We start from the raw sequence: 18,994 nt of genomic DNA, 5'->3' as shown, positions 1-18,994 counted from the left end.
TAATTATCATTCTTGTCTTGTACCTACTGGAGTATCAGGACATAAAAATAAATTCCCTGTTTGGATTTACTCAGCCTTCCAGGAAAGGCTAGCAAGTCCTCTTGTAGTTCTTCAAATACCATAAAGAAACCCAGTGGTTTCAACTCTCAGGGGTTCATCTCTCCTGTGTTAGAGGAATCCTTGAAACCAGCAGTTAGAGAGCCCGTGTTTGCCCACTGGTGGGCTCACCAACTGGCTATTTGCTTCCTACTCTTTAATTCACCTCATCCCTCCAGTTTCTTCACGCAAGGCAGCTTCCAGAAATGCTTGTCTGCTTTCATTTTTCCATTTCCATCTCCTCATCCCTCTGAATTCCACTGTTCTTATCACTTCATCAGAAGCCCTCATCTAATTGGCGGACAGAAATTGTATTTATGATCTCCTCCAAGGAGCTCTCTCATGTATGAATAATAAACCAAGAGACAAACTTGGCAGGTTTTTTGTGTATGAAAATAAGAAATTTGTGAGCCAGTTAATGGGATTGTAATAGACCCAGCCTTGCTGTGTGCCTCATACATTTCTTGTGGCTTCTCCCCATCGTTTTGAATCTTGCCTAATTTTTTCTTTTATTCAGAAAATAAAAAAAAAAGAGTGGAGACACTCTTTCCCTGGCCTACAGTCAGGAGCAAGGTAAGAACTTTGTATGCACCTTGCATGGAACAAAGATGGATCCCTAATATAAAACCTGGGTTTGTTTATTTAAGACTAATCACTGGCAAAAGGAAAACTTAAAGCTTGAAGCAACCCTTGTGGGTTATCATTTCCATATCGGTGTTTATCAAAGCAACCAGGGGGGTCAGAACAATGTGCTTCTTGGTTCAAACTCATGCCTTACCATGTGAGACAGGAAATCATTACCAGCAGAGAAAAATTTAGTTATTTATAGAAAATGATTTAGAATGCCTCAATGCTGGACCTAGGGTCAGCTGCCCACAGCCCCAAACATCCTCATGATTTATGATTTCATTGGTAGATAGTGTCAAGCAGTAAGAACAAAACTGTCATCCTGTCACAGTGGAGGAGAATACATATTCCCAGAGTTCAGGGCACCTATGGAGAAGACCTTGAAGACAGACACAACAAGCAGAGGCTATTTGTTTATCACGGTCCTCCCTTAAGACTTTCTGGGGTAGGGGGAGGTACTCATGGGAGCGCTACATGGAGGCTATCTTAACATGTCTAAAGCAAACAGTAGATTCTGGGAAGTGAGTCTCTTCTACTCTCACTTAGCACACATAACCATGAGTTTCCCAAGGATCATTTTTCAGAAATGGTGGTCTCTGCATCCCTGTATCATTTGTCTTTTCCCATCAGTAATTTTCTGAGCCATTCAAAGTCTAACCATGCATTCCTTAAACCCCTCTTATCCCTAAGATTCCTCTTTCGTAGCCTCTGTGTTCTTTCTGTTCTCTGGTTCCATTCAAGTGCTCCAGCATTTACAATCTATTTAGGGGAGGTGCAGGCTTGTGTTTCTGACACTTATTATTTTGTTCGCCAGAGCTTAAATATTATAATTATAGCTTATTTATTATTTCTACCTGTGTCTGTCTTGCATTGTTCTCTCTCTCTCTCTCTCTCTCTCTGTGTGTGTGTGTGTGTGTGTCTGTGTGTCTGTGTGTTCTCTCTGCCTTTCGTCACATTTCTCTCTGTCTGCCTTGCATTGCTGAATCAATCTCTCTCTCTCTCTCTCTCTCTCTCTCTCTCTCTCTCTCTCTCTCTCTTCCTCTCCCTCTCTTCTCTCTTTGTGTCTTCTATCTCCTGGACTCAGCTCTCTGTCATTGGTCTTGGTCTGCATGTCTTCTACTATGTCCTACTTGTTGACTCCTTAGGATGCTTCTTGCTCACATACACAATGAGAAACAAAAGCATCAGGGCCTACCAGCCATTTGCCCACAGAGAATCTGATTTGGATACAGCACTCACATCAGCCTCACACTGGAATACACTGATCTTCAGCACACTTGTCCTCATTCTTATCAACCAAGGATCGTACGCCAGAAACATTTGGTGACAAGAATATATAAACAAACAAACAAAAAAGAATGGCCAGTGTATAAGATGCCAAACCGGCAGGACTGGCATTGTGGTAAACCCTGAACACCTCCATATGACAATGTCTTTAAAACTATTTCCACAACTTCTTTCCCCTTTTCATTGCTCCAGGTACCGGACACGTGGAGAAGAGGTCACTTAAAGCACACCTTTATGTAACTTTCTCTAGACCTGATTTTGTGTCCTAGAACTCAGGGCCTGCTTCCAAATAAACAGTTAATCTGCCAGTGCTTGTGAGTGCTCACTGCACCTCCTGTCTTCTTTTATTTCTCCCGTTTACTTCTGAAACAATAATCATTAAGTTTTGACTCAAATGGAATGTGTTAGGATACCTTCTTTGGCTGAGAATCTTTGATGAATCATGTACACTGTGAATTTGAAAGAGACAAATATTTTTAAAGTCTAGCTTAATTTCTGAAATACACAGCGAAATGACTGCTCCCAAAGAGTTGGTCAAATAATTGGTAATTTAATTTCCTTCTATGACAACATTTTGGCATCTTAAAAATAGCTACAGAAGCTGTTTGGCTCGGGCCTTAATCTGCTCGAGTCTGACGTCATGCCTGACAAATGATCACACAGACTAGAGAAGGACAAAACTGGTGATGAGAAGAACTTTTAGTTGGAAAAAAAAAACACAGCCTCTGTGCATTGAGCCAAAATCCATCTTCCTATAATGCCCTCTCATTTTTTCCTAATTCTAAATAAAGCTCAATAGAGAAAGACCAATTTTAGTTTCCACATAAAAGTCTGCTAAGTGTCTAAAAACGGCAATTAAGCACTTATCAATTGCATTTTACAGGGCTAAATGTATAGAATTAGCTGAGTTAGGAATTCCTTTTCCTCTTTGGGTTGGTTTTGGTAGAATGAGCTTTCAATTACAGCTGCAGTATCAATGGTGAATGATCAATTATTCCTTTCATTCCTCATTTACTAGTGTGGAGGTTTGCATTGCTCCCGTCATCTTCAATGGATCTGACGAACGTCTTATATGAAATACAATCACCATTCTTAGAGTTAAATCTCATCCTCAGTAGGATTATGTATAAGTCTGTGATTTTTTTTTGATTCAAATAAAATACCTTAGAAAAAGGTCACACTATGAGGTAGTGTGCTTTCATGGTCTTCCCTCTATCACTTGACTTGGTTGAATTGTGCTGCTTTTGTTGCCAAGTTTACAACTATAGTCTCATTTCCTAGTTCTTTCATAGTCCTACTAACAACCTGTCTGATAGCTGACACACAGCAACTATTAACCAAAATTCCCTAAGGCAGTGAATCTTAACCTTCCTAATGCTGCAACCTTTTAGTATCCTTTCTCATGTCATGATGACCCCCAAACATAAAATTATTTCATAGCTTCTTTATAACTGCAATTTTGCTACAGTTACAAATTATAATATAAACACCCGGTATGCTGGATATCTGATATCTCGCAAAGGGGTTGCAACTCACAGGTTGAAATCTACTGCGTGTTTCAGTCGGTCATGACTGTTAATGCCTTTCTTACAGTAAACTTATATTCCAAAACTACTCCATCATCTTTCTTACCTTAACTCCTTTCAACCCTATCAGATCCTATCCTGACAGAACTGCTTCACAATCATGGTTTATCATAATATTTTGAATCATTCCTCAGCCCCCCATCCTAATACCTTTACAGTCACATATTTGATAATGATTTCTAATATCATCTCAAATAAGATAATGAGCTAAGCTATAAAACTACAAACAGATGTTTCTGGTCTCTCACAGAAAGCCTTTTCCAAGTGACCACAATGCATTGATCAGATCTTTCAAGTATAGCTACAAAACAATACAAATCTATACATGCCATTGTCAAGCCTGTATTTCTTCTTCATTTCCCACAAAAGAAAATATGAGAAATTTTCAAAAGCTTCCCTGAAGCTAGGCTATCATGAGATACTATATTGCAATTCTTCAGAGAGACACAACCCGTGAGACAAAAGAGATATATGCTGAGTTTATTACAGGATTAGGTTCTGTGATTACTAAGGCTGAAGTCCAGAACATGTCACCTCACAGCTGCATATTTTGGTCCAACTTCAAAGGCTTAAGAACGACAGGAGGGTGGAGGAAGCAACTGCTGTAAGGACAAGAACATGAACAGCAGAGAGTCTGAGGGAAGAAGAAGACGATTCAAGCAGAAAAGGAATAAATTTGGCCACATTTTATCTTTATAATCTGATTAGGATCTCAAAAGCATTCTGATGATGCCCTCCCACGCTTATGAAGGAAATCTTTCCTCAGTTTACTGGGTAGACTCACCCAGAAGTGATATTTTACCAGCTATCTAGGCATCTTTTAGCCTAACCAAGTTAACACATAAAATTAACTATCACAGGTATATTGCTGAATGCTGTTTCTCAATTTCCTTTAAAGCAAAAAGTACTGCTATAGTGATATAAAATAATCTTGCTTACAATCCTAAAATAAATCATATCCACACAGAACCAACTGTTTTATAAGGTACTTTTACAACATCACACTTATGTTTTATTGAACACCTGCCAAAAAAATAGTCTCCCAGTAAAGGATTTACTTGTGCAACATCTTGAGAAATAACCTTCATTACAGCATTGCTCATCAATTACTTAACTCTATTTGAAAGTTAAGAAATTAGAGGCTCAGACATGCTAAGTAATTGACCTGAGATTCTTTTATACAATAACATGTTTTCTTATATGTCTTATGTTATCACAGAACTGGTCATGAATTCATGGAATGTGGTGAAAAAAAAGTCTAAAATATTAGCTTTTCTATCTACTGCCTTTCTTTGGGCACACAATTCTATTTTCTGTGTGATATTTGATGTTCTCAGTAAATGAAAATTTAAATTATTAATAAAATAAGTATAACAATAATTACCATAAAATTTAAATTACTAATATAATTTTATTTATTTTAAAGCTAGCGTATGCTAGTTTTAGATGCAATGTGAGCACGTGTCATTAGCTGAATGTGAAGTCACAGAATACAAATTTTTTATTTGGGCATGCATGCATATATTCATCTAAACAGAATAGCTACAACACTTGACTAGCTTTCATTAAATTTTTAAGATGTAGTTTTCTGTTCTTTGGCTTACCGATGATCAATAAGTATTAGGGATGAATGGATGTAAGGGAAAGGAGCTCAGAACTGTCCTTTCCCATTCCTTCTATGTCTTCATTTTCACTGAAAGAGTATTTAGTACAATACAGAAGACAGAGAAGTAAGAAAGGACATACTGGAGTTTCTTAGCCCTCGATGGGTTTTAGCATAACATTGCCTTCACCCTTCATTCAAAGTAAGTTCAGAAGACATAGCTACCCTGAGAGATTAATGCCTTTACATATACGGTAGTTTAGACAGCAGAATCACCTTGTGTGTTTGGGTGTTGCTAGACATCAAACACCATGGGGCTGCCAGAAGTTCTCTTTGTCTCTCTCTCTCTCTCTCTCTCTCTCTCTCTCTCTCTCTCGCTGTTTTACATTTGGTGCCGTGAAGCTCAGCAACCTTTCCTGGAAGTTCCTTCTACATACCTGCAGTTTGAAGACCACCAGAACTCTGTAACTTTCGATCCCATTGCTTTTCCAACTAAGGATCAAAAGAATTCTACCCACCACTGGCAGAATTGGCAGTAGTGGTAGGTCCCTTCCTTCCCCCACCTCTTGCCATATTTCCATAACTGAGGATTCATCCCAACTGTGGTTTCTCACATTCCAGGTTCACTCAGAAGAGGTCAAAAGACCCAGTACTGGGCACCCAGAGTCTCAGGCTCGGATCCCTGGCTCCTGCCTTTGTACTTGATGGACCACAAAGGCAGCATGGGCCAATCATATATGTCCTCGCCTAGTCCCTGGGAGCAGGAGATTATGGGTTTAGGATCTTCCCTACCTCACTCATGGAAACTGCACCCTCCCCCTCATAAATCAAACTACATAGCTGTTTATCGGCACCTTACATTGTGCGAGTGATATGGTAGCTGGACGTGTGGCCTCTGCTCTTTTCATGTTCTCTTCACTTGCCTGTGTCCCTCTTATTCCCAACATGCTAAAACTCGCCCCCCGCCCCCCCCCCCCCATTGCAGCAGCCTCTTGCTACCTCCTACCATGGCTAAGCCTGTCTTGGAATGGGATCCTCTCTCAGGCAGGGATTTCCCGCTCCTGTTCAGAATGCCCCACTCTTCTGTTTGTCCTGTCATGGCTGTGTCATCCAGTCCGAGGGGACGGGTCCCTCTTTCCTGCCCAGCTGTGCTGCTGCTTCCTTCTCTGTCCCAGTGCTCACCCCCACCCCCGCCGCTGCCAGAGGAGGCAGGTCCCTCTTCCCCACAAGGCTGTGAACTGGCATTGTAAGCTCAGGATGCATGTGTGAATGCTGTGGTCACACGTGTGTGATTCTGAGTGCCTGTGTCCTTTATATCTGCCTTACTAAGGGCATATGGTTTAAAATCTATAAAGTGACTTGAAACACATAGGCAGGTGCCATCTTTGCTTAGGGGAACCCTATGATATCCACCATTTTTTTTTAAGGTTAAAGGAGATGCTTCACCACCGTTTTGACTAAGGGCAAAAAAAAAAAACAAAACAAAACAAAAAAAACATATATTTGATGCCCGCTGAATGCTGAATGGCTATCTTAATTTTTTTCCTGTGCTCTTTAAAGCTTTTATTTTGATACTAAAGGTGCTTCAATTCGAAATTATTAATTTTAAAACTAAACCTGACAGGAATGTAATGTAAAGTCTTATTCTTATGGAAGCTACCAACCTATTGTAGACTATTGAAGAATGTAAGTTGAGAGTCATCTTATACATGATCAAGCTCTTTAATTGTAGTCATATTGGGTACTGATGCAATTAATTACAAGGATAAAGCCCTAAGTAGCCACTTGTGTGTTTAAGACAAATAAATAAAGTCAAAGTTTGTCTCCATATATATACCCAATAGACAGTCCTCAAATATTCAGAGAACTGGAAAATATGGCATTAAAATGCTTAATTATTAAAAGCTTTTCATAACAGAGGGACATATTAGCTCCTGGCAACAGCCTTATTTCCTTCAAAGAAGATGGACGGGAACAGGAGAACCTCCACACAGAATTTGCTTTGTAAGTGAAAGCGCTAGCCACTGAGCAAAGCTGCCTTTCACCTCAACTGCTGCAAAGACCCTCTCCAGACCAGAGACAACAGGCCACTGAGGAATCAATTGCCTCCTGCAAGTCCTCCTTCCACAGAAGCCAGCGGGATTTTCTCGGGTCTTGCAGGCCTACCTCTGCCAGCAAAAAGACTGACGTTGCCCTCAAACAACCATGGAGGACCCCAGGGTGGCTCTCTAGGCAGCCAATCAAGTAGGTCTCTGTCATTTTTATTCAATAACTCAGGAAAAATTTACCGTTCTCAAGCCCTGATGCAGTTTGGCAGCTGGTAGGTTTGCCAGTTTAAAAAAAGACAAAGTCACAAAACAGATTTCAGCATGACTTCTTAGTATTCTTCTGTTTAGATAAAAGGTGTTTTAAGATGAAAGGCTTAAGATGTGAGGATCTAAGAATGTTTCAGGGTGTAAGAAAGTGTTTTAAGGTGTGCAAATGTTCATTATCAGATTTCTCTCTCATTATACTACTGTTCATGGTCTTAACAATAATCAATAAAGTTCTGATAAGCTATTAATCCAACTCTGACATGTATTAAACACCAAAATATACCACTATCATCATATCCACGAGCTTAAGATTTTAAATTTCCTTCAGTGGTTTCCTAACTATAGACCTCAAAGATACTTTTCAGTGTACCAAAAACATCTGTCACAGTCATTTCTAGCATAAATAAACTGCCATTTATACAATGTGAATTTCAGAACAGATTATAAACAGTGGAAATACTAATGTGTCTAAAATTTATGATTTCACAAACTCAAAGAATTCTTGTAAGTTCCAGGGAGTCGACTTGGAGGATTCATTCACCTCAAACAGGTCACATCTATTCTGTCCCTCAATAACCAGGTCCTAAGAGAATAAGTCTCCCCACCTTTCCCTGGTCCTGACACCCTCACCCTCACTCACCAGGACCTAAGTAAATTTTCTTTTATCCTAAACTTAACTGTGTCCTGTGCTCTGTCATCTCCTCACAAGGTCCGAGAGACACGGGACAACTCCACAGAGCCTGGACAGCAAGCAGTAAAACAACCAGCTACCCTAGGATGTAGTCAGCATTCCAGCTTTCTCAGACCCCCCAAAGATGGTCAAGGCCCCAGATCAGGAGAGAGCAGTCTTGAGAACCAGATGCCCCCATTCCTATCCCACCTGCTTTTCCCTTTAATCTCCCCACCTTTTTATCGTAATAATAAAAAGATGGAAATGTTAGGATTAAGGCATTATGCTGGCCTTCCCCATCACCTGACAGGATGCACCCAGGCAGTATCCTGGCCAACCGAGGGTCCTATGGCTGCTATGTCACTACAGAGACTATGTAGGTGCAAAAGGTCCCTTTAAGAGACAAGTTTTGCCCACTCTCCGTCTCTTTTTTTCTACTTTTCCCTCTTCACTGTCTGGCTCTCCTTCTTCTCTAGGACAGCCACAACATGACACCTTATGCCTTGCTCAATACTGGGTGCAGCTCCTAAAACCTGGCCTGGCACAGCATATGTGCCCAACACATACCCATGAATAATTCACAAGTAAGTCAATTATTGCACTTCAGCTAGACCAGACATTATGGTTTCTTCTTAATCAATATTGATTAAATTATAAATGTATAACAAATGCGTTCAAGATTATTAGTGTACTAGAACTCAGAGTGTTTAAGAACAGGATTGTGTATGAGCAGGAAGCAGAATAGTAGTAAGATTATTAAAACGCGGCTATGTGGAAATGGCTAAAACAAGGCCTCCTCCCCCATCCTTTCCCGTTTCCTTATCTTGCAGTATAGTCACAATACGAGGCTGGTAACAGCCCAGTCGTTGCCATGACAACTGACTTTGTGGACACAAACTTTTAGCTGAGATGAAACCATATGATGGAGGATGAATTGTTTGACCAAAGCCTATTGGAAATAATTACAAAGATGACAGAAGAAAGAATTAACCAAGTAAATTGGTTTTGAACAACTGCATCTTCTTATGCAGATAAGAAAATGGAAGATAAAGTTAAGTCACACCTAAGAATATATATCTATGCCGAAAAGACACAGAGTCAAAACCTTCTTTTTCTATTTTTTAAGGAAATTAAGGTAAGTGAAAATTGATGTGGAAATAATATTACCTTTTAAGACACTTTGGTCACTTCTAATTCAAGTTAAAATGGGACTAGCCTAGCTTAGCCTAAGTTCAATATTTTTTCGTATAATTGGAGGGTTCTTGAAAACCTGTGGATAAATCTAATATCTCATAATCAAATCATAATTCAAGTGCACTGGCTGCCTTTAAAGGAACTTTTGAAAAACCCATCTATAAATCATGTAATTTCTTTGCTAGACATCCCTTCAAGCTCAGATCTTATAAAATTTTAAATGGTAAATATTTTTCAAAGCCTGATTCCCCCAGGGACCAAACCAGCATCATTTAATGGCTACTTTCAAAGGTCATCATCTCTGCAGGTCTCAGTTTCCCAACATGAAACTAAAAGGAACAGCATTGGTCAGACACTGACTTCCATTTGCCAAGCTCCCTGCTTTTTAACTTTTGTGAGTTTAATTCCCAGAGAGCACCCATGAATCAAATACTTACCGTAATAGTTGCCTAATCAACCAAGTGTTTTTCTAGAATACAATCCTTGTGCCAATTGCATTACCGTTCCTGAGAATATCAACTCATAAGGAAGGTTTCTGGTGAGCTACAGTGTCAGAAGTTTGTTCTATGATTGCTTGGCCCTGTAGCTTTAAGCCTGTGGTGAGGCTAAGCACCATGATTGGAAGCCAGGGCTGGAGCAGAGCTGTTTGGTGTATGATGGTGTGTAATATGAGGGGGCCGGCTTGTTGGGGTTTCCGTCCCGCCCGGTACCCCACAGTTGGCAAATCCCAAAGAGAAATCACACACAGGACTCCATAAAGTTATAAACTGCTTGGCCCATTAGGTCAGGCTACTTATTAGTCCTTATAACTTATGTTACCCCATTATCCTTATCTACATTAGCACATGGCTCCGTACCTTTCTCAGCTGGGCAAATTACATGCTGCCTCTTCGGTGGTCTGTGCAGGAGTGGAAGAGGGAGCTTCTGCTTCCAGAATACTCCCAGTCTCTTTGCTCCACCCCTACTTCCTGTCTGGCTTTCCCGCCTATACTGCCTGCCTGGCCAATCAGCGTTTTATTAAAATATGATTGACAGAATACAGACAACTCTCCCACACCATTTCCCTCTTTTTTTTTAAACAAAGGAAAATACCCATAGTTCATTTGTTGGGAATGTGGGCACAGTATTTCAGGCTGCTTCCTGCTGGTTGGGGGCGCTGATGATCTTATGGGGACCTAAAGAAAATTTAGAGTTATAATCAAGTCCTGACTGGAGTATCCTGTGAGTCTTGATCATCTCAGGCAACTGTCTTGAACCTGTTCTGGATGAAGAATTCAGACATCTGGGTCATCTGTTCCTAACAGAGATTTCTCGGGTGGTCGTCCTTTTTCGAACCTGATTTTTCTTGAACTCAGAATGAATCCACAGCCTCTCATTTTCTGTGGAAACAAAAGCAAAATGTCTTCTCCAAAGTAACATAACTTTTGACTTCAGTTTTGAAGCCAAGTTATTTTCAAAATACCTATCTTGGGTTAGTTCAGCAGCATTTATAAACAAAAGTCTTTTAGCAACTATTACTGCTTGCTCAGCATTCAAATAATTCAAAGAGAGCATAATAGCATACAGTATCAAGATTCTCTGTGTATTTTCCATCTTTACGTGGCTTTATTTCAACATCCATTTCTTTTAATTTTACTTTTAACTTTTGGCTTTTTGAGACAGGTTCTCTGTATATATCTTTGTCCTGGAATAACTCTGTAGACCAGGCTGTCCTCTAACTCACAGATGACTCTGTCTCTGCCTCCCCAGTGCTGGGCTCAAAGGTGTATGCTACCACACCTTGAACTCACCGAGATCTGTCTGTCTCTGTCTCCCAGGCATTGGGATTAAAGGCATGTGCTACCACACCTTGAAGTCACAGAGGTCAATCTCTACCTCTGTCCCTTGAAGTCACAGAGGTCAATATGCCTCTGCCTCCCAGGCATTGGGATTAAAGGTGTGTACCACCACACCCTATATCTCCAGGCATTGGGATTGAAGGTGTGTGCTACCACACCTTGAAGTCACAGAGGTCAATCTACCTCTACCCCTTGAAGTCACAGAGGTCAATATGCCTCTGCCTCCCAGGCATTGGGATTAAAGGTGTGTACCACCACACCCTATTTCTCCCTTTCTTTCTTTTATATTTTTAATGACTTTAACCATTAGCCTGCATATATTTTTAACACACCATAAACTCTTTAGAGGTTTTCTTCATTTTTGAACCTCTCTTTACTGTATCTCTCTCTCTTCTTTGACTACATGAGTCTTTAAGGAGAGGACTAAAACTGTGGCTTTTACAGCTGGAATTAGCCCATTCCTTAGCTTTCCAGCCCCGTGGCTGAGATATCAGCCAGAGCTGTGTTCACTGCCACAACTCTATGGCGTTTCAAGGTCCTTGCTAGCAAGCAAGCTGTAGTATTCTGCTCACAGACCACACTCAGTTGGACTGCCTGCCTAAAAGAGCCAGAGTTTGCCCTGGCAGGACAGCCCAGAAAGCCAACATTTTAAAACAGTGAAGCTTTCTTCCTGCTACAGCTGAAAACCCAAAAAGCATGCATTCACCTTTTCACCAACACCGTTTAAGTGTTTAGTGGCAGGACCTCTTAGAGGAGCTGCAGGGTTTTGCAGCTAAAGCTGAGTCAAGAAGCCTCTCTTAGATGAGAGTGCTTGCTTGCCTCTAGCAAGCAGCGCAGACCCGAGAAATTGCTGCTACCAAGAAAATATGCTTTCCTCTATTCTTTCCCAAGCTTTCTCAAGCTTTCTGTGGATTCAGTTATCCACGTCTGGGCGCCCTATGTAGCATGAGGGGCCGGCTTGTTGGGGTTTCTGTCCCGCCCGGTACCCCATAGCTGGCAAACCCCAAAGAAAATCACACACAAGACTCCATAAGGTTATAAACTGATTGGCCCATTAGGTCAGGCTTCTTGTTAATCCTTGTAACTTATATTAATCCATTATCATTATCTATGTTAGCCACACAGCTCAGTACCATTTTCAACTGGGCAGGTTACATGCTGCCTCTCCAGTGGTCTGCACAGGAATGGCGGAGGAGTTTCCTCCTCCCTAGCCATATCCTATTCTCCTCGCCCCGCCTCTACTTCCTGTCTGGTTGACCCACTTATACTTCCTTCCAATCAGCGTTTTATTAAAATAAATGATTGACAGAATACAGACAATTCTCCCACACCAATGGTGTAATGCCTTGATATATAAAAAGGGAGGGCAGGGCGCAGCAGTATAGAATGAGTCCTGCTCATCCCCAAATCCTTTGAACTCAAAGGCATCCTCAAGGACTTACTCTTCCTTTACTGGGCCACCGTCTAGAGGTTCTCCCATTTTCCAATAGCCCTGCACCGTGACAACCAAACCTTCTGCACCTGGCTTCGGGAGGACTTTTAGTAAATTTCTTGCCTTCCTACATCTATTCTTCTGTGAGTAGATATGTGCAAAGTATGTGTGTATACACACATGAATATAGTCTTAGTTATAATGTACATGTATGGAGGTCAGAGAGCAACTCAGGGTCAGTCCTCAACTTCCACCTTGTATGAAACAGGTTCACTTGCTTACTTTACTGAATATACCAGGCTAGCTGCCCTCTATCTCCTCTCCTTTCTATGCCCCATCTCTCCTAGGAGTGTTAGAGTTATAGAAGCTCACACAGCATGTCTTGTTTTAAGTGGATTCTGGGAATTCAAACTCAGGTCCTCAAGTTTCAAGTGCTTTTTGCCCATTGAGGCATCTCCCCATCCCAGTTCCCAATTTTTATCACCGTCTGACATAGTTTTCTTTGTTGTTTTTCGTTTGTTTGCTTGTTTTTGTTTTTTTACTTATATGGCTCCTGAATTAGGTAAGAGATTGGTTTGTTGTTTTGCTCTGTTTTATAATTTAAATTTTGACAGTGCCGTACATGGATATAATAGCTTGAATACATGTCACTCACTAATACCTTGTCTCATCCCTGCTTCCTGCTGAAATCCTACTGCAAGTCTGCCTCCTATTTTTATGTCTTGTGTGTGTGTTTTACCCACTGGTTTTAATTTGGGTTTCCCTTATGAGCTTGGGCAAGGGTTTCTTTACTGGACATGGTCAATTTGTCAGTTGCTACACCACTGAAGACAGTACCCCACCCTCCCACCAACCATTTTTAGCTGTCGGGAATGCATCAAGCATGGATGGGATGCCATGAGTCCTTTTCCCTTCTATGATGAAATGTTGAGGAAGCTAGTCTTAGGTGGGTATTGTATTCATAGCAATAGCTGCTCTGGGCTCTTGAGTAGACTGGCGATGTGCAGTACACACTGTTTCAGAGTACCCCCCCTCATCCCTGACTCTTGTATTTTTCTGCCTCTACTTTGGTGGTGTTCCTCTGAGCCTTGGGAAGGGAGGGGTATGGATGTCCTCTTTAGGTCTGATGGCTCCATTGTCACTTTTTCTCTGCACCTTCATCAGTTGTGAATCTCTATATTGACCACTGCCCACCGAAGAAAAAAAGAGACACCACCGATCAATACCAAGGACGGCAATAATCTGTGGGTGTAAAGATATATTTAGGAGACAGTTTGATACCGTGCCCACTTAGCAAAATGATAGTAGCAGGCTCTGCCCTAGGGCCTATTTTTTCCACAGCCACAGGTTCTTAACCAGGTTGATAATACCAGGTATGAGCTCCCCCTGTGGTGTGGACCTTAAACACAATAATAACGCAATCGGTTACATCTAGAAAATGTGTGCTGTTATTGCATCAATGGGCACATCTAGTCAGGCTGGTCATTACTGCAATTCACAGGCTTACAGCTAAATAAGACTGTTAAGGTCTTTTTTACCCCTACAGTTTTCCTCCACACCTTCCTACAGCTTCTATGCACACTACCAAAGGAGAAAAGTTAACGTCAGTCTTACTTGCCTGTATGTTCTGGCAGCTATGCTGAACCAGGCTGGCAAGATGTGACTGTGGGTACATTAGTGGCAAAAACATCATGGTATAACCAACTACTTTATGAGTAGATTTAAGACCCACTCTGTACAGCAAAAATCCATACCTAAAACTATTATCAAGGCCAAGAACCTATGGCTAGACAGGTCATTGGTACTAGGGGAGAATCTATTACCACTACTCTGTTAAATGGTCACAATTTTAAATTGACTTTTAAAGATTTATTGTTATACTGGTATATTAGTGCTTATCTCAACACTATCAGAGAAATTTCTTTCATTAGCAGATAGTGATTAACACAAAGGCCCACAACTGATTTAGGTGCAAAGATGAGAGACTGCAAAATGCTCAGGTCTAAGTGGACATCAATATCACACCCCTTCCTCTTGAAGCTCAGGTATTGTTGCTGAACAGTTGGTGAAGAGATGGTAAGAGCCAGAAGTAGGAGAAGACTGTAAGGGGAGTGTTTTCTGGATGCAACAAAGCTGGACACATGATACAGTGGTTATGACAACGTGTACAAGGCCAATATAGCTCAAGCCAGATAGAATCTAGCATGGAAAAAGAGGTGGTGGTCTTGGTCCCACTACCAACGGATACACTATGGGCAATTAACAGCTTCTGGAAGAGTGAGAGTCAGTTTGCTTTAAGGGTCCATGATCCAGTGAAAAGCCAAATATCCAAAAGTAATTGGGCAGCACAAATTGAACTTTGTTGTTGTTGTTGTTTTCAAAAAAGACAGAAAGTTGAATATCCAGGAATGTGAGGGTGAATCTAGGAAGATTTGGGATACAGAGGGTGAATATGGCCAAATAAACCATACAAAATTCTCAAAGGACTAATAAAATGCCAAATAAAACCAAAATAAACCAAATTTTATTTAAACTATGAAAAATTCTTCTGTACGCATTATATCAATTCCAGTAATATATAACCTTAGAATATCTATATGAATAAATCAAACCCCTTTGACAGATTTCAGTGAAAGAAGAAACAGCTTAGATGTGAGTATGTCCAAATATTAGCCTGTTGGTATTGGTTCCTAACACCAGTGAGTGCGGGATTTAGTTGGGGAATTCTTCATGACAAGTGCTTATATGTATTGATATTGGGTTAATTTTCAAAATCTGTGACAAGGACAGTTAGTGATATGCCAAAATGGATGGGCAGAGACTGAACACCAATATTTGGCATATCACTAACTGTCCTTGTCACCTGTATATTTATCACCTTCCCTTTCCTCCAGGCTGGCAACCTCTTTGATCCCCACCTTCTCTTGGGAATAGGAGATAGAAACTGCTCAGGTAATCAGGGAGGTCGGGAAGGCCAGAGAATTTTGATATCTGGTTCATGGTTCATTTCTTACCTCTGCCTGTCCCATAGGCCCTAAACTCCCTAATGCCAGGCTATTTTGGGTCCCTCAGTCTCTCAGCTACTTACAGTTAGAATATTCGTTTCAGAAGTAGATCACCGCCCCTCCTAGAGTAACTCCATATGGTCTTCCAGGCCTTTCAACACCACTTTCTCTATTCCTTACTCTAATTTACATGAACCAAAGCCCACTACAAGCCCCCAAATTTCTTGCAGACAGTGACTGAGAAGAAAGGGTATGAAAATGCTAAAAATCATTCCTGTTGAATAAATTATCTTCTTAAAGGTTCCCTGGGGCTGTTTGATGTAGACTCAATTATCAGAGAAGCACAGAGCACCAGACCCAAAGAAAGGGAGAGGGATTTTAACCTTAATCTGCTGGACTTTAAAACTCAAGGTCTCACCCTCAAGAGGGCACAGTCTCCTTTCTAGGCCTTGCACAAAAAATGTTTAGAAAATGCTCGACAGAGACCTAATAATTACCAGACTACAGAGCAGCGCGCAGACACACGATGGTTAAGTGGATTTTTCAGCACGACAGTGAAGCTGTCAGACAAATGGGGAGGAAGCCCAGGAGCCCTGCCTTTGCAGCTTTTTCAGGACGTTCGAACAGCCTTAGAAACTTTTCACTTAAGGAAATTAGAGGCTTAATACCAGCAACATGGACTGTTTCTCGGGAGCTCGTCTGCCTTGAATCTGCAGCAGCTGTGTGCAAATTAATCAGCGATTTGCAGGCTACACAGAGCCGAGCTGGGGAAAACAGCTGGGCATACTTATGAGCGTTTGTCAGGAATGTACCAGCATGTTGGAGGGTACCTTCTTCCCAGAGTGTCATTTTGCTGGCAACGAAAAGGAGAGAGCGAGACAGATCCTAGCGGTGTCTGGAGGATTAATGAAAGCCTGGCAGGGATCTGAAGCTCAATATCTTTTCTCCCGCTAATTTAGGTGGAGATTTATGAGAAAGGGTTTGGGGAACCAAAGCGTTTCTGACTCGTTGCTGAGGGGAGGCTCATCGGATAACCACGGTGCCCTTCAAGTGTGGAGAAAGTGTTGCCTGTGGCACTGTGGCAGAGCTGTGACACCCAAACTGGGTTTGATTTGAAGCATCATAGCCAGAACTGTCCCGTGTCTAGCTGTCTCCCTCATGGGGGTTTCTTTGCACATCTTGTCCCCACCCAAGTTTAGAAAAAGAATGAGAGGAAGTACTCAGAAAATCCACAGTGCATCTTAGGAAGTAGAGCAGGCCCTGACTCGTTCTCATCTTTAAATACAAATGAAGAGAGCGCAATGAAAAGAAATCACTAGCACACACGGGCAGGGGTGTGGGAAACCCTTCTGAGAAGGCTAAGAGGCACGCCATGTACTGTGGAGACTAAATGTCTGCTTTGGGGCTCGTGTGTTCATTTAATTTAATCTGTGTGTGCCTTTGTTATCACAGTGCACTGTTGCTTCTAGAATCCTTTCAGTTACCTAGCGGGGCAGAGGCCTTGTGAAAATCAAGCCTGAACACATTGATTGGATACCTAGCGCTGTGTTTCTGACATAGGTTTGCAACCTAATTATAGACCCTATAGGTTGCTTTACCCTCTCCCTTGCTGATGAGCTCTGAATTGTGCAGTTGCGGAACTGGCCCATTTTAGAACCCAGTAGGATATTAGAGAGCAGCCTGGGCCCAAAGAGTAAACTTCCAACAAGACAGAACGATGTCCAATTTCTCACTACAAGAAAAGACAAGAGCTCCAAACTAAATCTGAGATACTCTGGCCCAGCATCCTAGAATGCATTAAGACCAGAAACCTAAAAAGACAGTCATAGTGTATTATTAACTAGCTGATACATAGATTATAATGCTAAGTATTACCAAATAGAACATGCCCATAGACTCCAAATTACTTGTCACTTACATGGCATTCAAATTAACCTCATCACTCTGTGTTTTTATGTTTTACATCTGACAATGCAACTATAGTGAAGTAAAATGAGAAGTACCTGGACATTGTTTAGATAAGACCACACTGAAAGTTTATCCCTGTAGGGACCTGCCTCCAACCTGCATCTGCCACATATCTGTCTACGTTTTCATCACCGACTTCTTGAACAAAATTTATCCCAGCACCATATCTAGGTGTCTGCTACCAAATCTTTCTGTCTCTCAACTTATACTCAGGGAAATGTTTTCAAAATTCAATATCATATCAGCGTTCTACAAAGCCTACCAGGTTCTTTGTAGATTTCATATGTAAAATTGGGTTTGAACATGTAAAATGTGTTAAATATACATTTTTATTATTTTGAAGTATATATACTTTCATGCATTTCTGTAAAGCATCAGGATGCAATTGACCAACCACTCCGCTTTTGTTAATAGTGCTTTATTTTCTCACGTGACAAGAAGTTTGAGACTTGGGGTGATATTGGTTCAATGGTTTATCAAGCACAAGACTTACGCTTCTTCGGTTATCAGCATCTTCTGTGCTATCAAGACGACTGCTACAGCTTCAACCTTCAAGTTCACTTTCCATCAAAAAGAAGAAGGAATGCTACCAGCTTGTTTGTCCAGTAGGCAGGAAAGCAAAGCTCACTCTTTAAGCTCCCTATCCAGTCCATGCTACATAGATATTCTTTAGACAACAAGAAGAAGGACAGCGTAGGTGTCCCGGTCACAGTCTGCCATGTGAGACAGGGCCTTACCATCAGCAAGATCTTATAAACAGGAAAGGAAGTGAAATGACTAGCCATAACTGAGAGAATCCACTATACTTGTCCATTGTAATTTTACCCTTTGTTGGGGATGTTTGTTCTCCTTACAACCTGGAAAATTACCAGAATAGAGTTGAGTGGAAGTTCTTGTTGTTTTTGTTTTGTTGTTGTTGTTGTTGTTGTTGTTGTTGTTGTTGTTCAAACTTCATTGATTTCAGGTGAGGTATCAAGAGTCAATAAGTCAATTCTACCAAACACTTGGTGTTGGTTTGTGTTGAATGATAGGGTGATTCCGACTCAGTGAAAGACAAGAAATTATGCAACATGGGACTGGCTGGGTCTACCTGGGCCGATGTGAACACTGTACTAACCCAAATCCTGCCAGGAAGTGTGAGCAGGCAAGTAAAGGTCTAGGATACTCACCAGGCTAGTTCCACCAGACAGGCTGTGTGAACAGAGCTAGGTCTGGGTATCGGGGTTAAGGTGAGGTTCCAGGACATTTACCAGGCTGGGACAATGAACAGATTGAGCAACCAGGCCTAGGCCTAGAGGTTGGGAGTGATAAGGGAAGGCAAGGTTTTTGCAAATTCACACCCAGTTTTCCTATGTTTTGGTTTTCATAGAATA

This window comes from Myodes glareolus, chromosome 11 (assembly GCF_982192425.1).
Source record: "Myodes glareolus chromosome 11, mMyoGla1.1, whole genome shotgun sequence".
Taxonomy (NCBI): domain Eukaryota; kingdom Metazoa; phylum Chordata; class Mammalia; order Rodentia; family Cricetidae; genus Myodes; species Myodes glareolus.
This window is presented reverse-complemented; position numbering follows the sequence as displayed.